The sequence below is a fragment of the Salmo salar genome, chromosome 22 (genome assembly GCF_965601325.2).
Source record: "Salmo salar chromosome 22, fSalSal1, whole genome shotgun sequence".
Taxonomy (NCBI): Eukaryota; Metazoa; Chordata; class Actinopteri; order Salmoniformes; family Salmonidae; genus Salmo; species Salmo salar.
The window spans coordinates 45,049,546-45,064,219 of NC_138312.1; the positions used below are offsets into that span (position 1 = coordinate 45,049,546).

Consider the following 14,674-nt stretch of genomic DNA (forward strand, 5'->3'; position numbering starts at 1 on the left):
TCTGGTCGTGGTCCCTTTGTCTTCTACACACCATTACACAAACTGATGTCTCCCTCTTTCAACTGTGGAATTTCTCTGTTCTCTTCTCCCCACGTCTGTGTTCATGGATAGTGTTATGGAATAGGTTACTTAGTTTCGACAGCACACTACAGCTCACTACCACTTCCACACTGCCAGGGGGCAGCAGTAACCTTGTCCAGCTGTTGAGCCTTGTTGATAAGCACATCAGGTGCTGCCAATTCAGGTGGTCATTAGTCAGTGTCCCAGCTTGAGAGCCATGAGGCTGCTGGGTTGGTTTGGTGGCCATGAGGCCTTTTGTTTTTATGTAGGCTCTTTAGTTGAGGTATGCCTGTTTTTAGTTTTTTATACTTTTGTTTCCATCACCATCTGAACATAATAATCCGCTTGGGCTCGCTGACCCAAAGGAGTCAAGTCAGAGCTGGACCTAAGGCAAGGTTGCTGTCTCCCTGGGCACATGTGCACCCAGCACGGTCCTCAAACACTGATTTCTCATACAATGAACAAAAATAAACCCAACATGTAAAGTGTTGGTCCCATGTTTCATGAGCTTAAATAAAAAATCGCATAAATGTTCCATATGCACACAAAGCTTATTTCTCTCATTCTGTGCACAAATGTGTTTACATTGCTGTTAGTGAGCATTTCTCCTTAGCAAAGATAATCCATCCACCTGACCCGTGTGGCATATAAAGAAGCTGATTAGACAGAATGATCATTACACAGGTGCACCTTGTGCTTGGGACAAAAGGTCACTTTAAAATGTGCAGTTTTGTCACAACACAATGCCCATGATTAATTGAATGTTAATTTCTCTACCATGAGCTGCCTCCACTGTTGTATTAGAGAATTTGGCAGTATTTCCAATTAGCCTCACAACCGCAGACCACGTGCAACCATTTCAGCCCAGGACCTCCACATCTGGCTTTTTCACCTGCGGGATCGTCTGAGGTGGGGTGTGGGTGTGCTGAGGAGTATTTCTGTCTACTAAAGCCCTTTTGTGGGGAAAAACTAATTCTGATTGACTGGGCCTGGCTCCCCAGTGAATGGGCCTGGCTGCCAAGTGGGTAGGCCTATGCCCTCCAAAGCCCACCCATGGCTGCACCCTTGCACAGTCATGTGAAATCCATAGATTAGGGCCTAATGAATTTATTTCTCTTGACTGATTTCCTTATATGAACTGTAACTCAGTAAAATCTTTGAAATTGTTGCATGTTGCATTTACTTTTGTTCAGTATATAAACACACACATTCAATCATGTTATAGATCATGTAACTAGGCCTAAGACCCCTATACAAAGCCAGTGCAACAATATCCATAGACTAGTTATTTTTGTAACAATAGTTGTGCCTGATTCAGCCACAAGGGGGAGTATTTGTCACTTGATTCTGCAGAACCTTTGATCTTTGCCCTTTAGCCTCCCGTACTAGTGATTGGCTCAAGCTTTTCCCCTAGCGACCCCAACAGAAAGGTGATTCCCTCTGCCCAATACATCATTGTACTGACCAACTGATGAGAGCATTGCTCCAAGGGAAATTTTCAGACGCTGTACAGATGATTACTTTATCAGCCAGTCATATTGAAATGGTGGAAGCCTGCCCTATCTAACGGGTGTATACTTCCAGACCTCTCCCTAAAGTGGAAAAGATCAACATTGGGCCAGAGCACGTTCATGTTCACAGCGGCACAATCTATTGAATCACCATGTCCACAGACACACCTCTCTAGCCTGCCTCTCAGGGGGATGTTCATTTAATTTCAGAGTCCCCATTGGCTACTCACCCACACACGGGTCCCCTATAGTCTCTAATTTCCTTCTGAGGACAGACTCTGAGCTCCCTGCAGACAGCAAGATAGGTTTAATTGGGTAAGAGGTGGGAGTTTCTAATTTTATAATCTACGCCATATGGGCCCATCATGTCTGTCTGTTTTATGGGCTTTTGTCTGATAAATTGCTTCTTGTATCCTCAGTTAACTCTGAGCTCCATGGAAGAGGTATACATGGTGGTAAAATCTAGCTAGACATGACGGGAGCCTTCTAATGTAAATGTCTCTATTGTAAATAGAAGGCTCTGGATATGACTGTGCTTGAGTTCTGCAATGTCAAGCCATATTATTAAAAAATCATTTTACACTGCTAGGAAAGTGATTGGGCGTGTTTGACATTGCAGCCGATGTGATGCATTTTCAGTCAATTGTGACTGAATGATCTACAAATAATATTGAGTAATTATTTATGATGCAAGGTGATTTGTAGATCAGTCAGTCGGCAGTCTCCTGCAAGGCTGGCTGCAGTTTGGAACAAGCCCAGTATCTCATTGTTAGACAACCAGGGTGGTACAGTGTCAGGGAGGAGAGAATGGAGTTCAGCAGTCATGTGAGGGTGTGTTTCTACATATTATAAATAACTTCTAAAGTGGTCCTTCCGCTCTGTCACTATTCTAGGTTGGAGGGTGTGTGTGTGTGTGTGTGTGTTTTACAGATAGCATGCCGTTCTGTTGTAAATTGTGTTTGTCTGATTGCTAGCAGATGACCCACAGTACTTACACTGTGACTTCATTCAACTTCAGAGCAGTGGATAGATGCCACAGAGGCTGCTTCTGCTGCAGTTTCGCTACCACTGATCTGAGCATGTGTAGTCTGGGGTACACTACTTGAAAAGTTGTAATTGTCATCCACTAAATTGTGTTTATGAAAGTGAATTGTAGATATTGCATAGAGCTTTGTTTCACTAAGATTACTAAAGGCACTACTTCAAACATTATTTCACACAGAGGTTAACATTAGATCTGGTTGACAGGCTTGAGAGACATTGTTTTGCGTCTCACATTATACAACTATTGAAGGCTGTGAAGCTCTGTGTTCACACGAGTGTGAGTCTGTGTGTGTGTCCTTGACCTTGGCACATTTGGCAGCTGTAGATTGCGCCCAGGGCACTACCACTATGTTCAGCAACAGTATGTGGCATGTCCTTGGCCCTGGTGTCACACTGGCGGGTACTCTGCTGATGTGTGGTCGTCTTTGTCACGCTGTCGTTGCAGCCACATTCCACCAATGTTTCTGTTGTTATGGAAGGCGTCTTCCTGTCCCCCGTCCTCTATGGGTCTGGACATGCTAAGAGGGGAAATTGAAACCTGGGAAGGATGTCACTGACGTATACACGGGGTGGAGGAAACGACCCCAACTACACTCTTAGAAAAAAGGCTTCCAAAAGGGTTCTTCAGCTGTCTCCATAGGACAACCATTTTTGGTTCCAGGCAAAACCCTTTTGGATTCAATCTAGAACCCTCTGTGGAAAGGGTTTTACATGAAACCAAAAAGGATTCTTCAAAGGGTTCTCTTATGGGGCCAGACAAAGAACCCTTTTAGGTTCTAGATAGCACCTTTTTTTCTAAGAGTGTACTTCACAGGAAACGACAGAGGCCAACTCTCACCAGGGGTGATTGAGCGGGTATACTGGTCGATGTGTTGGTGTTCGTGGGGCTACCTTTCACTCTCGTACCTTTTTCCTATTTATTACTCATGAGGAAGGTGGGTCGTTCCACCTCCAAAAACCACAAGAAAGAGGTTTTCTACGGCCACCATCTCAGATTGTTCTGAAATTGTTTCTGTTGTTAGAAACAGTTAAGATTAGCATTCCTGCAACATTATTTTGTTGAAATTTTTCTGAGAAATTAGGTTGATTGCACCCAAATATGCCATTTTAATTTAACCTAACATCCAATTTGGACCAAGCTTTTTTCTAACAGTGAGTTAGACATGAGGAATCCAGAGAAACTGTCAAAAGCCACCCAGAGTCATTGAAGTTGTGTCACGGCTGTCTAGGACCAGTGGAGATGTGGAATCAGGAGCAGGAGACAGAGGGCCGGAGCAACTGTGTTTTAATAATAATAGCAAACGCAATAGCCGTAGGGCACAGGGCGCGTGGCGAAGTCCGCCAGGGGAAAACACATTCCCAAAATAAGCGCAGCCCGGGAATATAATGGACAATAACAGCTTATACTCGCAACTGTCCTGAGTGGACAATAAACAATCCCGCACGAGAACCCCAACTGAAAATACACACTAATTATCCCCCCACTAATGACCAACACAATACAGGTGCGGGATAGACAGACAAAACCAAAATCCCCAGAAACAACGACCGGTGGCAGCTAATAGGCCGGCGACGACGACCGCCGAGCGCCGCCCGACCGAGGAGGGGCGCCACCTTCGTTAGATACTGTGACAAGTTGTTAGGTTTATGTCCCATCCTACATCACCTAACAGCAGAAACAGCACCATCTAGTCAGACCTGGTAATATCAGGATGTAGGATGGGACATAACTTCAATAACTAATTTTTCTGAACAGGGCTCGGGGGAAAATACCAAATTCACTGAGAATACATTACATGAATAACAAATACTCAGAGCCGCAGCTGCATACTAATTCTCCGACATAGAGAACTGATATTGTATACTCATTGTTAGGGTGGTATTGGCGTGGGTGGCTATTAACAATTTCTTTGAATTCCTCATGTCTTACTCACTGTTAGAATTGGATGTTAGGTACTTTATTTATTGAATATTATATTTATCATATAAATGAAAATGGCCAATTTGTGTGCAATCAATTAGCTTAATTTCTCAGAGATCAAATTATATTTCAACAAAATAATGTTGCAGGAATGCTAATCTTATCTGTTTCTAACTACAGAAACGATTTCAGAACAATCTGAGATGGTGGGTGTCATGGCTTGCTGAAATGACATGGAATGACTCAGATGTCTTTTATCACCCTGTTCTTTGCCCATCTGAAAGTGTATGTTGAGTGTGTTTGTTTGCCCTGCAAAGAAGTCTGTGTTATTGTCTGCTTAGAGGATAAAAGAATGCTGTGTCATGGTCCACTTCACTTTATTGCTTTTATACAAGGTTTTATTCTTGTCTTTTCAGCCTACAAAAAACTCTGCGGTGAGTCGCTGTGTGCAGTTTTTTTTATCTCTGTACTTTCCCACAAAGCTACAATAATATTCCAGAGGTTTGGTGAAGGGCTATGCACAGGTGAGGATGGAAAGCTTTCAAGAAACCCCAAATTCTCTTTGGGTCCAAAGAAAAGGGATCATGAGTGTCTTATTTGTTCACGTTGGCTTTTATACAAGCATATTGTTTTTATTTCACATATTGTAGGCCTTATTGTGGCAGTCTCAGAGTATTTATGAGGAAACTCAATGCCCATTCACCCTGGAGGACATTTGTCATTCAGTTTAGGGGAATAACAAGTATTAGTAGAAGAGCTCTTTCTAGCATCACACTTCCGAGAAGGGAACCATTCTTTTTTCTGTCCCTGGCTGTCATATAGCGATGCGCTCACTTCAGAATGTTTTGTATAGTACTTATTGTAATTGTCATTCCAAAGAATTTTGTGTAATGTTGCAATTAGTGAATTACCATGAAACATGTTTGTGGGTGGGACTGGAGCCAACCGAACTGTAAACAAACATAAACACATCAGAAAAGCCAAAGGATAGGAAAGAAAATGAAAGCCAAAGAATGACTAGAAGCTATTTGGAAAGCCAAATGATTCAAGGAGCCATTTTCCACAACCTCGTGTGGTTTTTCTGTTATCCCTGGCCATCGCGTATGTCCTAACAGACCTGTGGTTTTATGGGGATGTAGATTAATGCAGGGTCAAAGGTGACATTCTCCCTGCAGGACAGTCAGACAGGAGTCTTTGAACTGGCCCTGTCTCATCTCGAGTTACCTCTTTAGAGTTGGGAATTCTAACCTGTTACATTGTGCATGAGTGGAATGCAAACCATTTTGATTGGAGGCATCCAGAGGCTCTTCCCAGTTCTATCCTATAGTTATGTAATGTGAAATATGATGGTGGCAAGGAAAGGGATAATTACTACCATCACTAGCAGTATCTACACATTCATAACACAAGCTGAAAGTCTGTACCAAGATAGCCTTGACTCCAGTCGTTCTATGTTTATCCATAGAAACAAACTAGAATATCGTGTGATGTCTGGTAGCACGAGACTAGTACAAAGTTCCTGCTAAACCCTGCATATATTTCAGACTGAGTAACCTGATGAAGGTCAGAACTTGATGATCATAGTTAACATAGTTAATACCGTGATTATTACCCTAATTTTACCCTTATCCATCTCACTTCAGCACCAACCCCACTAACTGGCACTGATGATTATTCACAAGCCTAGCTTCTTAGTTTTGTGACTGTTATTGGCTTTGATCTATGACCTTGCTTTTGCCCAGCGTATAAAAGCAGCTTTTGTTTCTGCCTATACAGGGACACACTAAGGACAGGGTCTATCACGCAATGAGAAAGTGCCTATTATATAGGGCTCTACACAATGCAGCACAAAGTGCCAATGTTCCTACCACAGAGGCCTTTTGTGTCAACAGTCACCCAAAATACCCAATGCAAAGAACATAATGTACATTCATGATCATTTGAATGTACTTTCAGCAGCATTTAAAGTGCTGATTAGACAAAAAACTATGGGTTTCCAGAAACTTTTCATGCTAGCCCCAAGCGTTATCGTGTGTGTGTGTGTGTGTGTGTGTGTGTGTGTGTGTGTGTGTGTGTGTGTGTGTGTGTGTGTGTGTGTGTGTGTGTGTGTGTGTGTGTGTGTGTGTGTGTGTGTGTGTGTGTGTGTGTGTGTGTGTGTGTGTGTGTGTGTGTGTGTGTGACCCCAGACATACCCTTCCCCCCAGTACAGGGTCAGAATGAACTTTATACCCTGAGCTGGACAATGGGAGACGCTTGAGGTCGTACTGCAGTCAGATGATCAGTGACAAAAACAAAGGAAACCCCTGACTTCAACACTAAACCCTAACATGTGCCTTATCTCTCTCTCACTCACACACACACACATACATACACAAACACAGGATTTTTGTAGGGTTTGGGCATTTGGGATTGTCTTCTAATAATTAGTCTTGTAAAATAAGTAATTTTTATGCCTCAGAATTGATACCTAGTATAATACCTGATCCAACAACCTGTCCGTTTACCATTAAATTAAGGGATAGGGGGGAATTGACTCTTGTGAGCATGAGAGGGAAGGAAGTACCTTCTGGTTTGTTTGAGCCCTAAGTCTAACTAACCCTAACCTTGGTGAGAGTGGTGAGTTATATTTTATTGAGTTCATGAGCCTGATGTCTATTTGGCATGGTTGCATGGGCGGGACAGAGGTGGGGTCTGTCAGAGGTTGAACTAAGATGTAAGGCTGGATCTCTGCATTTAACTACTGGCACACTCAAAGGATTGTCAATGCAGGGGGACCCAGGACACTTTAGCCAACATTATAGGGGGGAAAGAAACTGGTCTGTACAACACATCCAGTCCTCTTCGGTGGATTTGCAAGGAAAAGGACTCTAGCCTCTGTTGGGTAAGTGGGAAAAACTTCAGAGACCGATTTATTCAACAATTGATTATCACATATTTGTCTGCATTCCTATTTTATTTTTTTTACTCTATTTCTTACTATGCATGTATCCATCATCTAAAAGTCATGTGCTCTACTCCTGAATCAATTACCCAAGGTTGATTACTAGTTGCATTTCAGAAACCATTTCTCATAGTCTGCTATGACAGGAGGCACATCACATTGATGCCTTTTGTAAAATGTCTAAACATATCACAAAGGCCTCAGTGTGTTAAGTCATTTTAATTTGATAACATTCCAATTTACTCTAACATTTATTTTCATGTGTTTTCAGCTTTTTAATAGTTGTTCCGTGTGTGTGTGTAGTCTATGCATGGGAGATTGTCTAAAAGATGTGAGTTTTGTTAGCATGCTATCAATTAGGGAGTGTAGCATAAAACAAATCCATCCCTAAACTTCCCCGCTAGAGAGTTTCTTCCTTGGATAACTACTTCAAACTACAAAACACATTTCCACAACATCTTTGTCATTCCTCTCTGCACTGCACTGCCCTCCTCTCAAAAAAAACACTCTGTCAAATCCCCTCTGGTTTGCTGAATGATTTGTTCCTGTCAAGTAGATTCCTGTCTGGATTTCACAACAGTGGACCCTAGGCCAGACTTCAAAGCACCACACATCTGTGCCTGTAGCTGCATAGCTGTGTGTGGGTGGCATACTAAGGCACTGATTGCATTGCGGTAAATGCACTCTACTGTGGTCAATCATTCAATCAAATTAAATCAAACTTTATTTGTCTCATGCGCCGAATACAACAAGTCTAGACCTTACCGTGAAATGCGTACTTACAAGTCCTTAACCAACAGTACAGTTCAAGAAGAGTTAAGAAAATATTTACCAAGTAGACTAAAATAAAAGTAATAATAAAAAGTAACACAATAAGAATAACAATAACGAGGCTATATACAATCAAATGTATTTATAAAGACCCTTTTACATCCACAGTTGTCACAAAGTGGTTATACAGAAACCCAGCCTAAAACCCCAAAGAGCAATTAAGCAATGAAGAGGTAGAAGCACGGTGGCTTCACTACTACTGTAGTTTACCTCCAGGTGTGTGTTAGTTAATAGCAATTCCTGATTACTGCCCGCTCCACAGGGCTAAGAGAGAGGGGAAGGCTTTAAACCATGGACATTCAGTGGGGATAGACCAGACTACAGGCAGATACACCTGGTGTAACCGGTGCTGTACTGCACCTGTAATTCTGCATTGTGTGTGGTTGATTGAGACTATAGAGGTGGACTTTGACGTGGTTGTTTTAATTAGCAGAATTCACTCTATGCATCCTGCATCTGCATCCAAAAGAAAATAAAACATTTGTAGAGCACATATGTTCTGCGAATCGTCGCCTCGTTCTACAACAGATGCACAATACAAGGGACTGGGATCATTCGAGGAGCTAGCCATCGTTCACACATACCATAGCCTGCTAATACCTTAGCTAGCTATTAACCACATGTTGAATTCAGAATGTTGATATCATCCTAAAAAGTACAATTACAAGTGCATCTGTAAGGGGTGCGTAACCGGTGGCAGGGAAGTCAGACGCAGGAGAGCAGAACTAGATAATAGCCAAAGCAGTTTAATAGCAAAACCAACGGCATAAAGAGTAAGAAGAAATGGGTACAAAACCCGTCGCGCACCAGTCAACATGTGCACAAGCACTTACAATAAATAATACCACACAAAGACATGGGGGAACAGAGGGTTAAATACACAACACGTAATGAGGGAATGAAAACCAGGTGTGTGGGAAAACAAGACAAAACAAATGGAAAATGAAAAATGGATCGGCGATGGCAGAAGACCGGTGACGTCGCCCGCCGAACACCGCCCGAACAAGGAGAGGAACCGACTTCGGCAGAAGTCGTGACAGCATCTTAACAATACCATCCACTTATGAGTAACCTCTACATATACATTATTCATGAACAAAACACTGTGTATGACTTTGTGCTTAAAAGAATCAAACTTTTCTGAAGACAGAAAAAGCGTGCCTACCTCTCATAGTGCATCAAAATGATTTGAGCACGAGCACGCAGGGCAAAACGTAAGTACACACTCCCCTACTCCCAGGATGCAGGCATGCATAATAACAAATCAACAAGACATATTAATATATGAACCTGGTGAAATTCACACAGTACTTTAACAACTGTTACATTCACCCCTCCTGAATTTCACCAACTTTGTAAAACAACAAAATAACCTACCAAGCTCAAGGCATAATTCTGTTATGAGAATTTTGTACTATGCGTCTCTAATTTCAATTATACTAGCAGTTCATCACCTAGAAGTTGTAAGGTTCTAGTTAACAATGATGCAAACTGAGTCCCGTTCTACAAGAGTCAGAATCCTTTGTTCAGAGAGCTCTCCCCATCATACAATGCACATAGCCTTTTATACCCCCACATGACATATACTTGATAAATGCCCCTCCTCTTGTCTAACTCTGTCACAATGTCACAATGTTCTACTTCGATAGCTCCTTCTGTCTAACTGGGTTCCTCTATCTTCATGTCTGCAACTGACAAGTCGAGCTCAAAAACAGAAAACCTCTGTGGTTTCCCAGCGCCTGACTTACTTCTCCTCTCGGAACACAGTCTAGTCTATAAGGTCAGAGTAATATAACACAATTGTTTCCTGCAAATCCTCACAGACATGTTCCATCCCAGAATTGTTAATGTTTCTCTAACCTATTTTATAACACACACACACACACACGTTCCCACGGGGGGCCAGCACAGAAAATAATGTATGAAATTGTATGAAATGTATGCATTCACTACTGTAAGTCGCTCTGGATAAGAGCGTCTGCTAAAATGACTAAAATGTAAAAATGTAAATGTTAAATGCCTCCTATTATTTGGCATTAACTCAATACATGAATACTATGTGCAAGTCTTCTCCAAACGGTCATTGCTTATCAAATTCTGCAACATGTTTCCTAATCTACTGCAAGCCTAACGGTTTCTCCCCTCCCTGGGTCAGGAGACCTCCTTCCTGTTATCAGTTTCACAGTTGTCACAATACATTGAGTGGTTGTTTTAACCTTTAGCCCTTAACTTATATAATTTCTATATCAAATTCTGAATTTAGCTCAACGCTACTGTCGTGGACGAATCAGAATTAGTTGGGTAACATAGATAATTAAGATGTTTTATTAGTATAATATGCTTATTTGAGGTACTTGTCATTAGAAAGTGTCCATTGGACTCTGGTGTCTTTTCAGTTGCACGTCTACCTTAGCTGGGGCTCAGACACTTGGGGCCCAGAGAGGGGACAGGTCAGATTTGTCTTCATATGTGAATGTGTCTTTACTTATTCTTAAACCATGTGAAGGGATGGCGTGATTAATGGAGAACCAATGACTTGTCTCCACAATGTCTGTGAGCAAGCAGCCGCACCACGCTTCGCTCCACAGGTAATATTACACTTCACTACATTACATTACATTACAATGGCTTGATTTGTTTGATCTGAGCAATTCTTCTTAGCTAGCTACATAGCCGTCTTTGTATCAAAGATAATTGTGTAGTTTAGAGTAACTGAGTAATTATCGAGGCTAGCTATCTTCGTCCTCCTAACGTAGTCAACACTGCTAGCTGCTAGCTAGCTAGTCATCACTGCTAGCTAGCCAACTTCTACCGACTAGCAGCACTGCAGAAACTATTACATCGTAACGACTTGATTAGTGTGGTGTTAGTGTTAGTTAGCCAGCTACATAGTTGTCTTTGCTGTCTCTGTATCTAAGATAATTGTGTAGTTTGAGTTTGAGTATTATCGAGGTGAGCCAGCCAGCCGCGACGCGGCGCCAGACTTACTCAACACACCTAGTCATCATTAACCCACTGCCAGCTAGCCAACCGTTACCGACTAGCAGCGCTGTAGATACTAATACTTTACAACGGAACGATTTGACTAGTGCAGTGTTACCTAGCTAGCTACTTAGTTGTCTTTGTCATAGCTTGATAATTGTTAGCTAGCCAGCCATCGAGGTTAGCTAGCCAGCTATTTCCGTCCCCCGCGACGCCATTTTTCCTAACCCAGCCAACTATTACCGACGAGCAGCATTGTTGAAACTAAATACACTACAAGGAACGTCTTGATTAGTGTTATGTTAGCTAGCTAGCTACAAAGTTGCTTTGTATCATGACAAGGTGTAGTACTGAAACTACCGAGGTTACCTAGCCAGCTACACGTTCAAAGTCAACAACGCAGCCACTGCTAGCTAGCCTACTCCACCAGCCAGCAGTACTGTATCATTTTAGTCAATAAGATTTTTGCAACGTAAGCTTAACTTCCTGAACATTCGAGACGTGTAGTCCACTTGTCATTCTAATCTCCTTTGCATTAGCGTAGCCTCTTCTGTAGCTTGTCTACTATGTGTCTGTCTATCCCTGTTCTCTCTCCTCTGCACAGGCCATACAAACGCTCCACACCGCGTGGCCGCTGCCACTCTAACCTGGTGGTCCCAGCGCGCACGACCCACGTGGAGTTCCAGGTCTCCGGCAGCCTCTGGAACTGCCGGTCTGCGGCCAACAAGGCTGAGTTCATCTCAGCCTATGCTACCCTCCAGTCCCTAGACTTCCTGGCGCTGACGGAAACATGGATTACCACAGATAACACTGCTACTCCTACTGCTCTCTCCTCGTCTGACTACGTGTTCTCGCATACCCCTAGAGCATCGAGCCAGCGGGGTGGTGGCACTGGAATCCTCATCTCTCCCAAGTGGACATTCTCTCTTTCTCCCCTGACCCATCTGTCTATCTCCTCATTTGAATTCCATGCTGTCACAGTTACCAGCCCTTTCAAGCTTAACATCCTTATCATTTATCGCCCTCCAGGTTCCCTTGGAGAGTTCATCAATGAGCTTGACGCCTTGATAAGTTCCTTTCCTGAGGATGGCTCACCTCTCACAGTTCTGGGTGACTTTAACCTCCCCACGTCTACCTTCGACTCATTCCTCTCTGCCTCCTTCTTTCCACTCCTCTCCTCTTTCGACCTCACCCTCTCACCTTCCCCCCCTACTCACAAGGCAGGCAATACGCTTGACCTCATCTTTACTAGATGCTGTTCTTCCACTAATCTCATTGCAACTCCCCTCCAAGTCTCCGACCACTACCTTGTATCCTTTTCCCTCTCGCTCTCATCCAACACTTCTCACTCTGCCCCTACTCGGATGGTATTGCGCCGTCCCAACCTTCGCTCTCTCTCTCCCGCTACTCTCTCCTCTTCCATCCTATCATCTCTTCCCTCTGCTCAAACCTTCTCCAACCTATCTCCTGATTCTGCCTCCTCAACCCTCCTCTCCTCCCTCTCTGCATCCTTTGATTTCCTCTGTCCCCTATCCTCCAGGCCGGCTCGGTCCTCCCCTCCTGCTCCGTGGCTCGACGACTCACTGCGAGCTCACAGAACAGGGCTCCGGGCAGCCGAGCGGAAATGGAGGAAAACTCGCCTCCCTGCGTACCTGGCATCCTTTCACTCCCTCCTCTCTACATTTTCCTCTTCTGTCTCTGCTGCTAAAGCCACTTTCTACCACTCTAAACTCCAAGCATCTGCCTCTAACCCTAGGAAGCTCTTTGCTACCTTCTCCTCCCTCCTGAATCCTCCTCCCCCTCCCCCCCCCTCCTCCCTCTCTGCGGATGACTTCGTCAATCATTTTGAAAAGAAGGTTGACGACATCCGATCCTCGTTTGCTAAGTCAAACGACACTGCTGGTCCTGCTCACACTGCCCTACCCTGTGCTTTGACCTCTTTCTCCCCTCTCTCTCCAGATGAAATCTCGCGTCTTGTGACGGCCGGCCGCCCAACAACCTGCCCACTTGACCCTATCCCCTCCTCTCTTCTCCAGACCATTTCCGGAGACCTTCTCCCCTACCTCACCTCGCTCATCAACTTATCCTTGACCGCTGGCTACGTCCCTTCCGTCTTCAAGAGAGCGAGAGTTGCACCCCTTCTGAAAAAACCTACACTCGATCCCTCCGATGTCAACAACTACAGACCAGTATCCCTTCTTTCCTTTCTCTCCAAAACTCTTGAACGCGCCGTCCTTGGCCAGCTCTCTTGCTATCTCTCTCAGAATGACCTTCTTGATCCTAATCAGTCAGGTTTCAAGACTGGGCATTCAACTGAGACTGCTCTTCTCTGTGTCACGGAGGCTCTCCGCACTGCTAAAGCTAACTCTCTCTCCTCTGCTCTCATCCTTCTAGACCTATCTGCTGCCTTTGATACCGTGAACCATCAGATCCTCCTCTCCACCCTCTCCGAGCTGGGCATCTCCGGCGCCGCCCACGCTTGGATTGCGTCCTACCTGACAGGTCGCTCCTACCAGGTGGTGTGGCGAGAATCTGTCTCCGCACCACGTGCTCTCACCACTGGTGTCCCCCAGGGCTCTGTTCTTGGCCCACTCCTATTCTCGCTATACACCAAGTCACTTGGCTCTGTCATATCCTCACATGGTCTCTCATATCATTGCTATGCAGATGACACACAATTAATCTTCTCCTTTCCCCCTTCTGACAACCAGGTGGCGAATCGCATCTCTGCATGTCTGGCAGACATATCAGTGTGGATGACGGATCACCACCTCAAGCTGAACCTCGGCAAGACGGAGCTGCTCTTCCTCCCGGGGAAGGACTGCCCGTTCCATGATCTCGCCATCACGGTTGACAACTCCCTTGTGTCCTCCTCCCAGAGTGCTAAGAGCCTTGGCGTGACCCTGGACAACACCCTGTCGTTCTCCACCAACATCAAGGCGGTGACCCGATCCTGTAGGTTCATGCTCTACAACATTCGCAGAGTACGACCCTGCCTCACACAGGAAGCGGCGCAGGTCCTAATCCAGGCACATGTCATCTCCCGTCTGGATTATTGCAACTCGCTGTTGGCTGGGCTCCCTGCCTGTGCCATTAAACCCCTACAACTCATCCAGAACGCCGCAGCCCGTCTGGTGTTCAACCTTCCCAAGTTCTCTCACGTCACCCCGCTCCTCCGCTCTCTCCACTGGCTTCCAGTCGAAGCTCGCATCCGCTACAAGACCATGGTGCTTGCCTACGGAGCTGTGAGGGGAACGGCACCTCCGTACCTTCAGGCTCTGATCAGGCCCTACACCCAAACAAGGGCACTCCGTTCATCCACCTCTGGCCTGCTCGCCTCCCTACCTCTGAGGAAGCACAGTTCCCGCTCAGCCCAATCAAAAC

The 14,674-nt window shown here is 44.6% G+C and overlaps 1 protein-coding gene across 1 annotated transcript in view; it reads left to right on the forward strand.

Annotated features, from left to right (window-relative positions):
* Window positions 1-7,227: 7,227 nt before the first annotated feature.
* LOC106583436 (hyaluronidase-2) overlaps window positions 7,228-14,674 on the forward strand; it is a 28,130-nt gene continuing 20,683 nt past the window's right edge. Inside the window, exon 1 of the mRNA XM_014167594.3 lies at window positions 7,228-7,417. The gene's annotated coding sequence lies outside the window, so the exon portion shown is untranslated. The remainder of the gene's footprint in view (window positions 7,418-14,674) is intronic.